The 13466-nt window shown below is 38.1% G+C and overlaps 1 non-coding gene across 1 annotated transcript; it reads right to left on the bottom strand.

Moving 5' to 3' along the window:
- Positions 1 to 6018: 6018 nt before the first annotated feature.
- LOC140853490 (small nucleolar RNA R71) lies at positions 6019 to 6124 on the bottom strand. The gene has a single exon (XR_012136560.1). It is a non-coding gene; the product is annotated as a small nucleolar RNA R71 (small nucleolar RNA).
- Between the last annotated feature and the right edge of the window lie 7342 nt (positions 6125 to 13466).

Genomic DNA, 13466 nt, shown 5'->3' with positions numbered 1-13466 from the left:
TATGATATATAGCATGCATGTATTTAAATTTAAAATTCAAACTTCTATAGTAAATAATTTACTGCTATGTGTTCAGAACACATTACCTTTGTGCGGATAGTCGATCGTCACAACCTGATCACCATCGGGTGGGTCTGATCATCGTAATATAGCCACACAGTATATTTGGCCTCTGCAGATCATCCATATGAAGCTTTCGATCTGATCGGCTCCTCACAAATGCTAGTTCGTGACTGCACCTTTTTGATGGCCGATGTTGATCGAACTCCTTCAATCGATGTCTGTCGACTCTTTGGATACTTTGGATCATCAGCAAAGATGGTAGAGAGGTTGATGATGCTCTCCTTAAAGTTTGGTGGGCTCACGACACTCGTAGCTTACGTTCTCACTTCTCTAACCCTAAGCCAAAACCCTAGGGTACACTCCGAAGAAACTAGCGCCCACTTGTTTCTTTCTTTTCTCTCCTTTTCTTTTCTTTTCTCACGCAAGAAACCTCTCTCATGCCACCCTTTTTTCTCAGATATCTCATGCACACACCCTCTCTTATCTCCTTTTTAAAATGATGCAAGACCGCATCTTTGCAGCATTTTTACCGCGTGAGGATAAAGATAAGTGGTTGCTCATTTGAATTCAAATCGAATTTGAATTCAAATGCCAACCAACTCATTCCTATCTACTCGACGCATGAGAAGAGAGGGGTGTGAGCTCTCTTGTGCATGGAGAGTTTACATGAGAAACTCTTTCTCATGTAAAGAAAATGGCGCACAAAAGGATAAGGACATGGCGCATGGGATTAGTTATCCATTTAAATTCAAACACCCTTTGAATTTGAATGGCTAAATCAACCTAATTGAACCAACTTAATTAAAATAAGTTAGATCCAATTAGACTAATTTAAATCTAACACAATTAGACTTAATTAGGCTCAATAAAATCTTAATCAAATCAAGAATTGACTAAGCCCAATCCCTGATCAAATCAGGGACCAAACCACTTCGATGATTAGGTCAACACTTAACCTAATCGGGTCAAACCCAATTGAATCCAATTCAATTGGACTTGATCCAAAAATAATTACTCAATCAAATTGAGTTAATTAGTGATCAAATCACTAATTAAACTTCTCATAAATACTGAGTCCAAATCCAATGGACAATCGGATATCAAAGTCCATCGATATGAAACCTTGATCGAAGAGTCCCAAACCAGTGGGACTCTTGACCCTGGTACCCAAAATGTGTGGGACTCATGATCAGAGAATCCTGATTCTCGATCACAGAGTTTCAGACACATAGGACTCATAGTCCATGAGTATTAGGACTCTTCATCAGCCATCAGATCAGATAGGAACCTCTAATGTGTGTGACCCCGCAGGTTCGAACCTAAGCCGGTAGCACAGGAATCAATTCCTGTACTAATCGAAGTGATCATCTAACAATGGTACCCGATATCTGGATAGATCGAATAGTCGCAATCGCAACACTCAGAACCTACGTGAATATGGTTACTGTATAATTCATCCCTTTTGACCCCTGTGTTTAGGACGACTTAGGGTTAAACTGTCAATCCTGATTAGATCATCCGAATCATGCTCAACTCAAAAAGTCTTGTGACTCCTCACTAGAACTACCCAAGCCAAGGTTTTGCTAAATTGAAACATGACTATACACAGCTCCTGAATTGGAGTGGTCAATCCCATCTTGACACACGTACCGACAAGTCAAGTACTTGACTACACCCAGTAGCCTTCCGTCACTGAATTAGAAATTTAGGTAGTCCAGTGCCTAAGTACAGTGAGTTGCTTGCCAGTCACTGTGGTAGTCTTAGGTCGGAGGGACAGTTATACCCATATCCCATCGGAGCAAATATTGATAGCAGAAATAGCTCTGGAGTCGGTCACGTTCAGTGCAGATATACCCTTACATCTCACCTGTATGCCATACCAGTGTCTTCACACTCCTTGGTTAAGAGGACAACCAACCTATATGGCACACAATGACCTATGCTTGATAAACATTATTATCCTTAGTAACAATGTATCATTTGGTCGTGAACAGGTTTAAGGACTAAATGACAAATCCTCCTTTGTCGAGTCTAAATAGTCCTAAGGACTTCACCACAACATAGGAGTTCATTAGAAGATGAAACAATTTGTGATGAAAAATATCAAAATAATTTTTATTAATTTATAATTCATATACTAATATAAAAAGAAGCACAACCGTCAACAGACTGATGATTAGCTTTGGGATACTATTCCCAACAATCTCTCACTTGGCCTAAAATCAATCGGTGCAGTATCTAATACCCATCTTTGACTTGAAGTCATCGAACTCCTTCATCGCAATGGCTTTAGTGAATGGGTTGGCCAGGTTCTCTTTTTCATCGATCTTCTGAAGGTCGACGTCACCTCGATCCATGATTTCTCAGATGAGATGGTAGCGACGCAGAATATGCTTCGTCCGCTGGTGTGCCTTTGGTTCCTTCGCTTGAGCAATGGCTCCAGAGCTGTCACAGTAGAGCAGAACTGGACCAACAAAGGAGGGTGCTACTCCGAGCTCGATGATGAATTTTCTCAGCCACACCACTTCTTTGGTAGCATCTGATGCAGCAACATACTCTGCCTCACAAACTGAATCAGCCACTGTGTGCTGCTTGAAACTCTTCCAGCAGACAGCTCCACCATTAAGGGTAAAAATAAATCCTGACACACTCTTGCTGTCATCATGATCAGACTGGAAACTAGAGTCTGTAAACCTTATAAGTCTCAAGTTCGATTCACCATAAACAAGCCACTGGTCCTTAGTATTTCTTAAATACTTCAAGATGGTTTTAACAACCTTCCAGTGATTCTCCCCTGGATCAGATTGGTATCTACTCACTACCCTTAGTGAGTATGCCACATCTGGTCGTGTACATGTCATGGCGTACATGATAGATCCCACTGCCGAAGCATATGAAATTCTACCCATATGCTCTCTCTCTTGAGGTGTTGTCAGATAATCCCTTTTTGAGAGAAAAATTTCATGGCCTATCGGTAGATAGCCTTTCTTGAAATTTTTCATGCTGAACCTCTTCAGCATAGTATCAATGTACATGGACTGGGATAAGCCAAGCAACCTTTTAGATCTATCCCTATAGATCCTCATCCCTAGGATGTAGGAAGCTTCTCCCAGATCTTTCATGGAGAACTGTGACGACAGCCAAATCTTTATTCCCTGTAATGCAAGGATATCATTTTCGATTAAGAGAATGTCATTCACATACAATACAAGAAATACTACTACTGGACCATTAGCCCACTTATAAATGTAGGGCTCTTCTCCATTCTTAGCGAAGCCATACGTCTTGATCGTCCTATCAAAATGTATGTTCCAACTTCGGGATGCCTGCTTAAGTCCATAAATGGACTTTTGTAGCCTGCACACCTTAGACTCATCTGTGGATGTGAACCCTTCAGGTTGTATTATATACACCTGATAAACACTTAATTTAAGTCATTTAAAGCAAAAAATTATAGTTAATTTATTTTATTTATTAAGAATTTGATGCTTCTTTTTATGTTTTATAGGAAAGGTGATCGCCGATACAAAGAGTTTGATTCGTAGATCAAAAAGACTCAAGTTTGAAGAAAATTGGACTTAAAATAAAATTTAAATAAAAGAAAGATGCATACGGTATTATAGAAAATGAAGATACTATGCAAAGAACCCAAAAAAGATATAGACGTCATTGTAAAAAAACAAAAGTTTCTTTTTGAAATCAAAAAGGAGCGGGCGTGTGGCAGCGAACGCACGGCAGCGAGGCAGCGGGTTCGCACAGCAAGGCGGGAGCACGACAGCGGGTTCGCGTGGCATGGCGGGCGTGCGGCATTACGGGCAGGTTCGCAGGAAATTGTGCTGGCAGACAGTGGCGAACAGATAGCAATGGATCTAAAAATTAAAGAAAAAAAAGATACTACTTAAAAATACTTCAAGAGGAAGAATTTATATTTTCTTTATCTGCTTGTGATCTTTTCATCTCATCCATCCATCTTTTAGTCCTTAGTATTTTCTTTAGTCCCACATCTGAAAACCATGTAAAACTCCTCCCTCCTAACACCTATAAAAAGGCTCTTGTACTCTCATTTGAGGGGGAGCCCAGAAATTCTTCTTGAGCCTTGCATAGAGGAAGAGAAAGGGACTACTCCATGAGCAGCTAGGCTAGCAGTCTCGGGAGTGGAGAAGAAATTTTGTAACGGCACAAAGTGGGTTTATTATTCTAAACTTTCTTGTATTTCTTTATATGCAATAAAGATTATGCTTTTTATTTAAATCGTCATGAGTTTTTTATTTGCTCTCTTTCATATGCTTTTATTTATGCTTTTCTGTTAGATTAATATTAGGATCAATTTTTACTTTTTGGAGATGCACCATGATCTACGGGTACGGAGTATGCTGAGAAAAGAAGAGTTGTTTACCTAGTACTTTTCAGAGATGCACCGTGATCTACGGGTACGGGGTGTGCCGAGGAAAGATAGGTATTTTTTCTAAGATTAATCATATCTATTTAATTAAAAAAAAAAGAGATACAACTCTACTAGTGCAAAATTAATTCAAAACTCCCGAGCTCTTTATTTTCTAATTACATCAATTTTAAGATAATTTATTTTTTAAATCAAAACAACACTTTTTTCTTTTATTTTGCAATCTCAACTTAGTCCAAAGTCCCTGAGGATACGATCTCGACTCATCCTACCTATGTAGTGAGTAGAGTTATTTTTTATGCTATCAACGACTACGCATCAAATTTTGGCACCATTTTCGGAGACCTTGGCATGGTTGAATTAAAAAAGAAAAAAGCCACTGACATTTCATAACACTTAACTAAAATAGCGTAACCTCAAATATAAAAATTTCTAACTTGATTGGATACCTTGTTTCTTTGCATTGCATCTCCATAATTAACTTTAAGGGTGCAACCCATTAACTAAGATAAGGTGAGGATTTGATCACCCTTGGCTCACAAATCACTCCCTTGCATTTGCATAACCTAGACCTTAATCTAAAATTAATTAGACATTGACTCCTAAGGATTTTGAGCTCATTAGGACAAGTGACCCTGAGAGTTGAACCAGGTTAGACTTGGTCAGCTAGCTGGTGTCTAGGCAAGTGGTTTGCGGGATGACTGGGTCCGAAGGAAGGTAGTTTTTAATTGGTTCCGTTCGCTGATCTGGCCAATTTAATTGGTGTCTAAGGAAAGCAACGGGGGACTCCCACCAACCTTACACTTATCTGGCCAGTTGGTTGGTCAAGCTCCGACTTGGAGGGCTTGAAGGCTAACTATAGTTAGGAGCTATCTAGAACTAGGGTAACTTTAGGATAGAGAGTCCACTGCATGCTAACTTGATTGTAATTAAAATCTAACCACAACTAATTATTCTATTAGTTTTAGGACTTCTTAGGATCTCTTCTTTAGAACTCTTTTCTCTCTTCTCTTCTCCTCTTAATAAAAAAAAAAAAATCCTTAACAGACTAGGATAGTCCTATGTAGACCTTTTAGTTGCATGTTAGGTCGACGATCACTAAAACCCGACTTGCAACCATTAGACGAAGAATTAGAAAAGACTCTTAGGACTATCCGAGTTAGAAATATGGCTGCACCTAGTGAGGCTAATCCTCCACGCTCATTGAGAGAATATTTCACTCCATCCTCGTATACTTACTCTCCATGCATTCAAGCACCTCCAGTAGAAGCTACCCAATATGAGATTAAGTCTAGCATTATTCAATGTTGCCATCATTCTATGGACTTAGTAACGAGGACCCATACAAATACTGAATGAATTTCTTAAAATTTATTCCACAGTAAAAATCTAAAACTTCTCCGATGATTTTCTTAAGTTGAAACTGTTCCCTTTCTCACTTAAGGACAAAGCCAAGCATTGGTTAAACTCCATAGACTCTATAACCATTTCAACTTGGGAACATCTTCAAAGAGAATTTCTCAAGAAATACTTTTCAATTGGAAAAACAAATCAAATTAGAAAAGCTATCACTAGTTTTTCTCAATTGGAGGGTGAACTTTTTCATGAGACATGAGAAAGGTTAAGGGACCTCATTCGTAAATGTCTACACCATGCTATCCCTAAATGGCAACTTTGTCAGTATTTTTATGATGGTCTATCGGAGAAACACCGACAACTAGTTGATGCATCATGTGGTGGAAAATTCATGCTAAAGAGTGAGGATGAAGCCTGGCAGCTCTTTGAAACACTTAGTGAGAATTTCCTACATCATATGTCTGCCACCTCTAGAGAACAACCCATGCTTCAACAAAAAAGAAGTAGAATTTATCAGATTGGAAACGTCATGGATATCCACAGTAAGGTAGATGAACTGTCCCAAAAATTAGACCGTCTTTCAAATACTGGACAATCCCCGATTCCACCTAACCCAATCCAAGAAGTTTGTGCATTATGTGCAAGTCCGAATCATTTTGTTAGTGAATGCCCAGACGCACCTTAATTTTCTGAGTTTATGCATGAGCAGGTTTAGCAAGCTCAAGTCCAATAAGCTCGCAGACCAGAAAATAATCCATATTCGAACACTTATAACCCTGGCTGGAGAAACCATCCAAATTTTTCCTGGAGACCACAACCAGTGGTTGGCCGTACCGCACCTCGACCTCAATATCAAGACCCAACATATAGGCATGGACCATACCATCAATTTCAAAATGCTCCTCAACCGTCTACTACTGATCATAGCTCAGCTTTTGAGAAAAAAGTTCTGAAAGCACTAGAACGATTAGAAGTCAACACTCAGACCCTTAACTCCCACACACAATCCATTGCTAAGCTAGAGACCCAAATAGGTCAACTAGCAACTGCATTCAGTAGGAGGGAAGGAGGAAAATTATCTAGCCAATTCGAGAGCAACCCAAGAGGGCAATTTGTGATTGAGAGCTCTAATACCCCAGAAGCTTTTTCTGAACATGCCAAATCAATCATGACTCTGAGAAGTAGAAAAGTTATTGAACACACTAGTAAAACCAATGAGACTAACCCTAAACCTCTAACTGAAGCCAAATCACACAAGAACAAGGAGGACCTTAAAATAGAGAATCAACCAACTACATCGGAATCATCTTATTTGCCTAAAGTCCCATTTTCGGATGCCCTGAAAGCCCCTATTCCTGCAGATAAGAAGGGAGGAAGGCTGGACGAGATGTTGGAATTGTTTAAGCAAGTCCAAATTAATCTTCCCCTTCTAGATGCAATCAAATAGGTCCCTGCTTATGCCAAATTTTTGAAGGATTTGTGCACCCAAAAATATAAATCTAGATCACAAATCTCAAAGAAAGTATGCCTCACTGAACAGGTTAGTTCTGTCTTCCAGCATGCCACTCCTTCAAAGCTTAAGGACCCAGGAACCCCCATCATTTCCTGTGTTATAGAAGATTATCATATTGAAAAAGCTCTTCTGGACTTAGGGGCAAGTGTGAATCTTTTACCTAGTTCGATGTATGAACTTTTTGGATTCGAAGAATTGAAACTCACATCAGTCACACTGCAGTTAGCCGATAGATCAATTAAGGAACCACGTGGAATGCTTGAGGATGTCTTGATCAAGGTAGATGAGTTTTACTTTCTAGTTGATTTTCTGGTTCTCGACATGGAACTAAGTGGCAACCCAAGATAAATTTCCATTATCTTAGGATGATCCTTCCTAGCTACGGCAAATGCATGCATTAATTGTAGGACAGGAGTCATGGACATATTGTTTGGGAATAAGAAACTGAGATTGAATATGTTTGATGCTTCCCAAGTACCATCAATTGATAGTTGCTTCGAAGTAGATACACTAGAAGACATTATAGAAGATGCAACATCCACAATTCTAGCACCAGACCCCTTAGATACTTGGTTGGCTCACTTTGGAGGGTATGACTTTAAGGGATATATGAAAGAAGTTAACACCTTGTTGGATACACCACACGATAAAACCACTCCTCCATGGACAATCAAGTATGAGCCATTGCCCACATTAGCCAGTACACCAATAGTCCCATCTTTAGAATCACCACCTACGTTAGAATTGAAATCCCTTCCTGCTACGCTCAAGTATGTATTTCTAGGACCCAATGACACCCTCCCGGCAATCATTGCATCAGACTTGACCCCTAATCAGGAAACACAATTGGTTGGTATTCTGAAGGAACACAAAGAGACTATCAGTTGGTCCATTACCGATTTAAAAGGAATTGACCCCTCCATTTGCATGCACCATATTCATTTTGAGGCAAATGCCAAACCCCATCGAGATATGTAGAGGAGATTGAACCCAAACATGCGTGAAGTAGTAATGAAAGAGGTGGTAAAGTGGTTAGATGCTGGAATCATCTACCCCATATCTGATAGTAAATCGGTCAGTCCCACTCAAGTAGTACCTAAGAAATCAGGTATTACTGTGGTTGAGAACGAAGAAGGTGAACTGCTTCCTACTCGCATATCATCTGGATGGCGAGTATGCATAGATTATAGAAAACTAAATGCCGTTACTAGGAAGGACCATTTTTCATTGCCCTTCATCGACCAAATCTTAGAACGATTAGCAGGACAAAGTTTCTTCTATTTTCTTGATGGTTATTCAGGGTACAATCAAGTACCTGTATCTCTGGATGATCAAGAAAAGACTACCTTTACCTGCCCCTATGGCACCTTCGCTTTTCGGCGTATGCCATTCGGGCTCTGTAATGCACCCGCTACATTTCAACGGTGCATACTGGCCATTTTTTCAGATATGATGGATAAATATCTTAAAGTTTTTATGGATAATTTTTTTGTGTTTGGAACCACCTTTGAGGATTGCCTCCATAATCTTTCCAAAGTTCTTAAACGGTGTATGGAGACAAATCTTATCCTAAGTTAGGAAAAGAGCTATTTCATGGTGCGGAAGGGAATTGTATTAGGACATATTATTTCTGAAAGAGGGATCGAGGTAGATAAAGCCAAAGTTGAGGTCATTTCAAAACTACCACTCCGGATTTTATAGACGCTTCATCAAAGACTTTAGCAAGATTTCAAGATCCTTGTGTAATCTATTGGCCAAAGACACACCATTTGTCTTTGACGAAGACTGTTTGAAAGCATTCAACACATTACGAACAGCCCTGACAACAGCACCCATAATAAAACCCCCTGACTGGTCCATTCCATTTGAGATTATGTGTGATGCCTCTGACTTTGCAATAGATACCGTTTTAGGCCAAAAAATCAATAAGGAGCCACATGTGATCTATTATGCTAGCAAGACTCTTTTTGATGCCCAATTAAACTACACCACAACAGAAAAAGAGCTACTAGTAGTAGTGTTCGCCCTTGAAAAATTTTGCTCATATCTGTTAGGGTCTAAGGTTCTAGTTTACTCTGATCATGCGGTTCTGAAACATCTCCTTTCAAAAAAAGATACTAAATCGCGTTTGATCAGATGGATCTTTCTTTTACAAGAATTTGATCTGAAAATCCGAGATAAGAAGGGTTTCGAGAATGTGGTAGCTGATCACATCTCCAGGATCTTAGTTGAATACACGATAGGCATAGATGAGGTCAAAGAGAAATTTTCTGATGAATAATTTTTCGCAATCTTCTCTAGCCGTCCTCCATGGTTTGTCCATATTGTCAATTACTTGTCAACAGGACAAGTACCTTCTCATTGGACAAAACAAGAAAAGGATCGATTTTTCTCATAAATTAAACATTATTTCTGGAAGGAATCTGAACTATTCAAATACTGTCCTGACCAAATTATTCGCCGTTGTGTCTTCGAAAGTGAATTCCAAAGCATTCTCACTTTTTGCCATTCTTCGGCATGTGGGAGATATTTTAGTGAAAGATATGATGCCGCTTTTCAAGGACGCACATGAATTTGGCCGAAATTGTCTGCAATGTCAGCAAATAAGAAATTTATCCAAAAAGGATATGATGCCGCTGACCCCCATTTTAGTAGTAGAAATCTTCGATGTTTGGGGAATTGATTTCATGGGACCTTTTCCAACCTCGTTTGGATTCGAATATATTTTGGTGGCAGTTGATTACGTGTCAAAATGGGTGGAGGCAATAGCTATATGGACTAATGATAATAAAGTTGTAACTAGTTTTATCCAACGAAACATCATTAGTCGATTTGGCTTCCCAAGGGTGATCATTAGTGATGGGGGGACTCATTTTACGAATAAATATTTTGAAGCACTTATGAAAAAATATAATATTACACACAAAGTGGCCACACCATATCACCCCCAAACTAATGGTCAGATAGAGGTGTCAAATAGAAAGATTAAACATATCTTAGAAAAGACGGTTAGGCTCGATAGAAAGAATTGGTCTCTTCGCTTAGATGATGCATTATGGGCTTACCATACAGCTTTTAAAATCTCTATCGGTATGTCACCCTACCGATTAGTTTATGGCAAAGCTTGCCATCTATCGGTTGAATTAGAACATCGAGCACTCTGGGCCATGCGAATGTTTAATTTTAACATGAAGAATGCAGGTTCTAATCGAAGGTTGCAAATCAATGAACTGGAAGAACTTCGCAACGATGCATACGAGAGTTCACGAATTTACAAGGCTCAAACCAAAGTATTTCATGACAAATATATCTCTAGAAAATCATTTGAGCTAAATCAAAAGGTATGGCTTTTCAATTCCAGGTTACGCCTTTTTCTCGATAAACTTCGATCCCGATGGGATGGACCTTTCATTGTCACACAAATATTCTCACATGGAGCAATTGAAATTCATGACCCCTGGAATGGCAATACATTTAAGGTAAATGGCCAACGTCTGAAGCCATATGTAGATGAAATTGCATATAAAGAACGAATCGACACCATCTACCTGTGTGATCCACTTTATAATGAATAATAAACTTGACGTCTGGCTGAAGACGTAAAACTTAGCGCTTGTTGGGAGGTAACCCAATGATTTCATATTTTTTTACTTTATTACAGCTGCAGGAATTTAGAACAAGAACCTATTAATCAATGAAGCTATCCTCAACTTTCGAAGCAAAATTATCCCAGGTGCACTCTCTCCTTTTATTTTCTTTGCTTTCCTACTCCATTAAGGACAATGTAGATTAAGTTGGGGGGGGAAGGAAATTAATCAAATCTTCGAGTATGGTCAAGAAATAATTAGTTTTGTGTATCCGAATTTTATTTTGATTAAGAGTCAATTAGGCATCCTAATCAATGAATGATTAACAGTCAAGATAATTTTAGAGATACTGAGGAATAAATTATTAAGAAAACCCAATGAATGATAGGGTTTAGACTAGACTAAATTTTAGGAGTGTTTCTACAACCCTCTTCTTACTGATCTCAATAAAGAATCTGCTTCATGAGAGATTGGGTGGAAAGGTCGAGGTATGCAAATTTTTTTTTTAAATTTACGTTTAAAAAAAAAAATTGGTTTCCTACTGAGTAACCGAGTCCTTTCGCCTAAGTAAGCATTGTGGTTCACGTAAAAAGGTGGGCAATGTTAAAAAAATAGTAGATAATAAGGGGACTAAATTGTAAGAAGATAATAAACCTCTCTCACATTAAGTTAGAGGATTTAAAGAGTAAAGTGGGGAGTTAGTGAAAGAAAAACTCTTAAATTTTTTTTTAGTTAATACTCAGTCACTAATTCGGTCAAATTGATAATCTAATGAAATATCTCTTTAATGGTCTGACCAGGTATCATCTACCTTTTGAGATGTCTAACCTAACTTTTTATTCAAGATCGAGTCGGTACACAATGCTGATATATCTATTTTACTCGAGGACGAGCAAAATTCAAGTTGGAAGGTGTGATAAATACTTAATTTAAGTCATTTAAAATAAAAAATTATATTTAATTTATTTTATTTATTAAAAATTTGATGCTTTTTTTTATGTTTTACAGGAAAGGTGATCACCGATACAAAGAGTCCGATTCGTAGATCAAAAAAACTCAAGTTTGAAGAAAATTGAACTTAAAATAAAATTTAAATAAAAAAAGGATGTATACGATATTATAGAAAATGAAGATACTATGCAAGAAATCTAAAAAGGATATAGACATCATTGTAAAGAAACAAAAGTTTCTTTTTGGAATCAAAAAGGAGAGGGTGCGCGGCAGCGAACGCGCGGTAGCGGGCGTGCGGGCGCGCAGGCGTGCGGCATGGCGGGCGCGCGGCATTACGGGCAGGTTCGCAGGAAATTATGCTGGCAGACAGTAGTGAACAGATAGCAATGGATCTGAAAATTAAAGAAAAAAAGATAATATTTGAAAATACATCAAGAGGAAGAATTTGTATTTTCTTTATCTGCTTGTGATCTTTCCATCTCATCCATCCATCTTTTAGTCCTTAGTATTTTCTTTAGTCCCACATCGAAAAACCATGTAAAACTTCTCCTTCCTAACACCTATAAAAAAGGCTTTTGTAATCCCATTGGAGGGAGAGCCCAAAAATTTTTCTAGAGCGTTGCATAGAGGAAGAGAAAGGGACTACTCCATGAGCAGCTAGGCTAGCAGTCTCGAGAGTGGAGAAAATTTTTTTTAATGACATAGAGTGGGTTTATTATTTTAAATTTTCTTATATTTCTTTATATGCAATAAAGATTATGCTTTTTATTTAAATCATCATGAGTTATTTATTTACTCTCTTTCATATGCTTTAATTTATGCTTTCCTGTTAGATTAGTATTAGGAATAACTTTTACTTTTTGGAGACACACTGTGATCTATGGGTATGGGGCGTGCCGAGGAAAGAAGAGTTGTTTATCTAGTACTTTCCGAAGACGTGTCGTGATCTATGGGTATGGGATGTATCGAGAAGAGATAGGTATTTTTTTTAAGATTAATCACATCTATTTAATTAAAAAAATAAAAGAGATACAACTCTACTAGTGCAAAATTAATTCAAAACTCCTGAGCTTTTTATTTTCTAATTACATTAATTTTAAGATAATTTATTTTCTAAATCAAAACAACGCTTCTTTCTTTTATTTTGCAATCTCAACTTAGTCCAAGGTCTCTGAGGATACGATCTCGACTCATCCTACCTACGTAGTGAGTAGAGTTATTTTTGATGCTATCAACGACTATGCATCAAATTTTGGTACCGTTGTCGGGGATCTTGGCACGATTGAATTAAAAAAAAAAAACCACTGATGAATAAAAGGAGAGAGTGCACCTGGGATAATTTTTCTTCGAAAGTTGAAGATAGCTTCATTGATTAATAGGTTCTTGTTCTAAATTTCTGCAGCTATAGTAAAAAAAAAAAACACATTGGTTTCCTACTGAGTAATCGGGCCCCTTCGCCTAAGTAAGCATTGTGGTTCACGTAAAAAGGTGGGCAATGTTAAAAAAAAATAGTAGATAATAAGGGGACTAAATTGTAAGAAGATAATAAACCTCTCTCACATTAAGTTAGAGGATTTAAAGAGTAAAATGGAGA

This window comes from Elaeis guineensis, chromosome 13 (genome assembly GCF_000442705.2).
Source record: "Elaeis guineensis isolate ETL-2024a chromosome 13, EG11, whole genome shotgun sequence".
NCBI classification, from domain to species: Eukaryota; Viridiplantae; Streptophyta; class Magnoliopsida; order Arecales; family Arecaceae; genus Elaeis; species Elaeis guineensis.
This window is presented reverse-complemented; position numbering and strand designations above follow the sequence as displayed.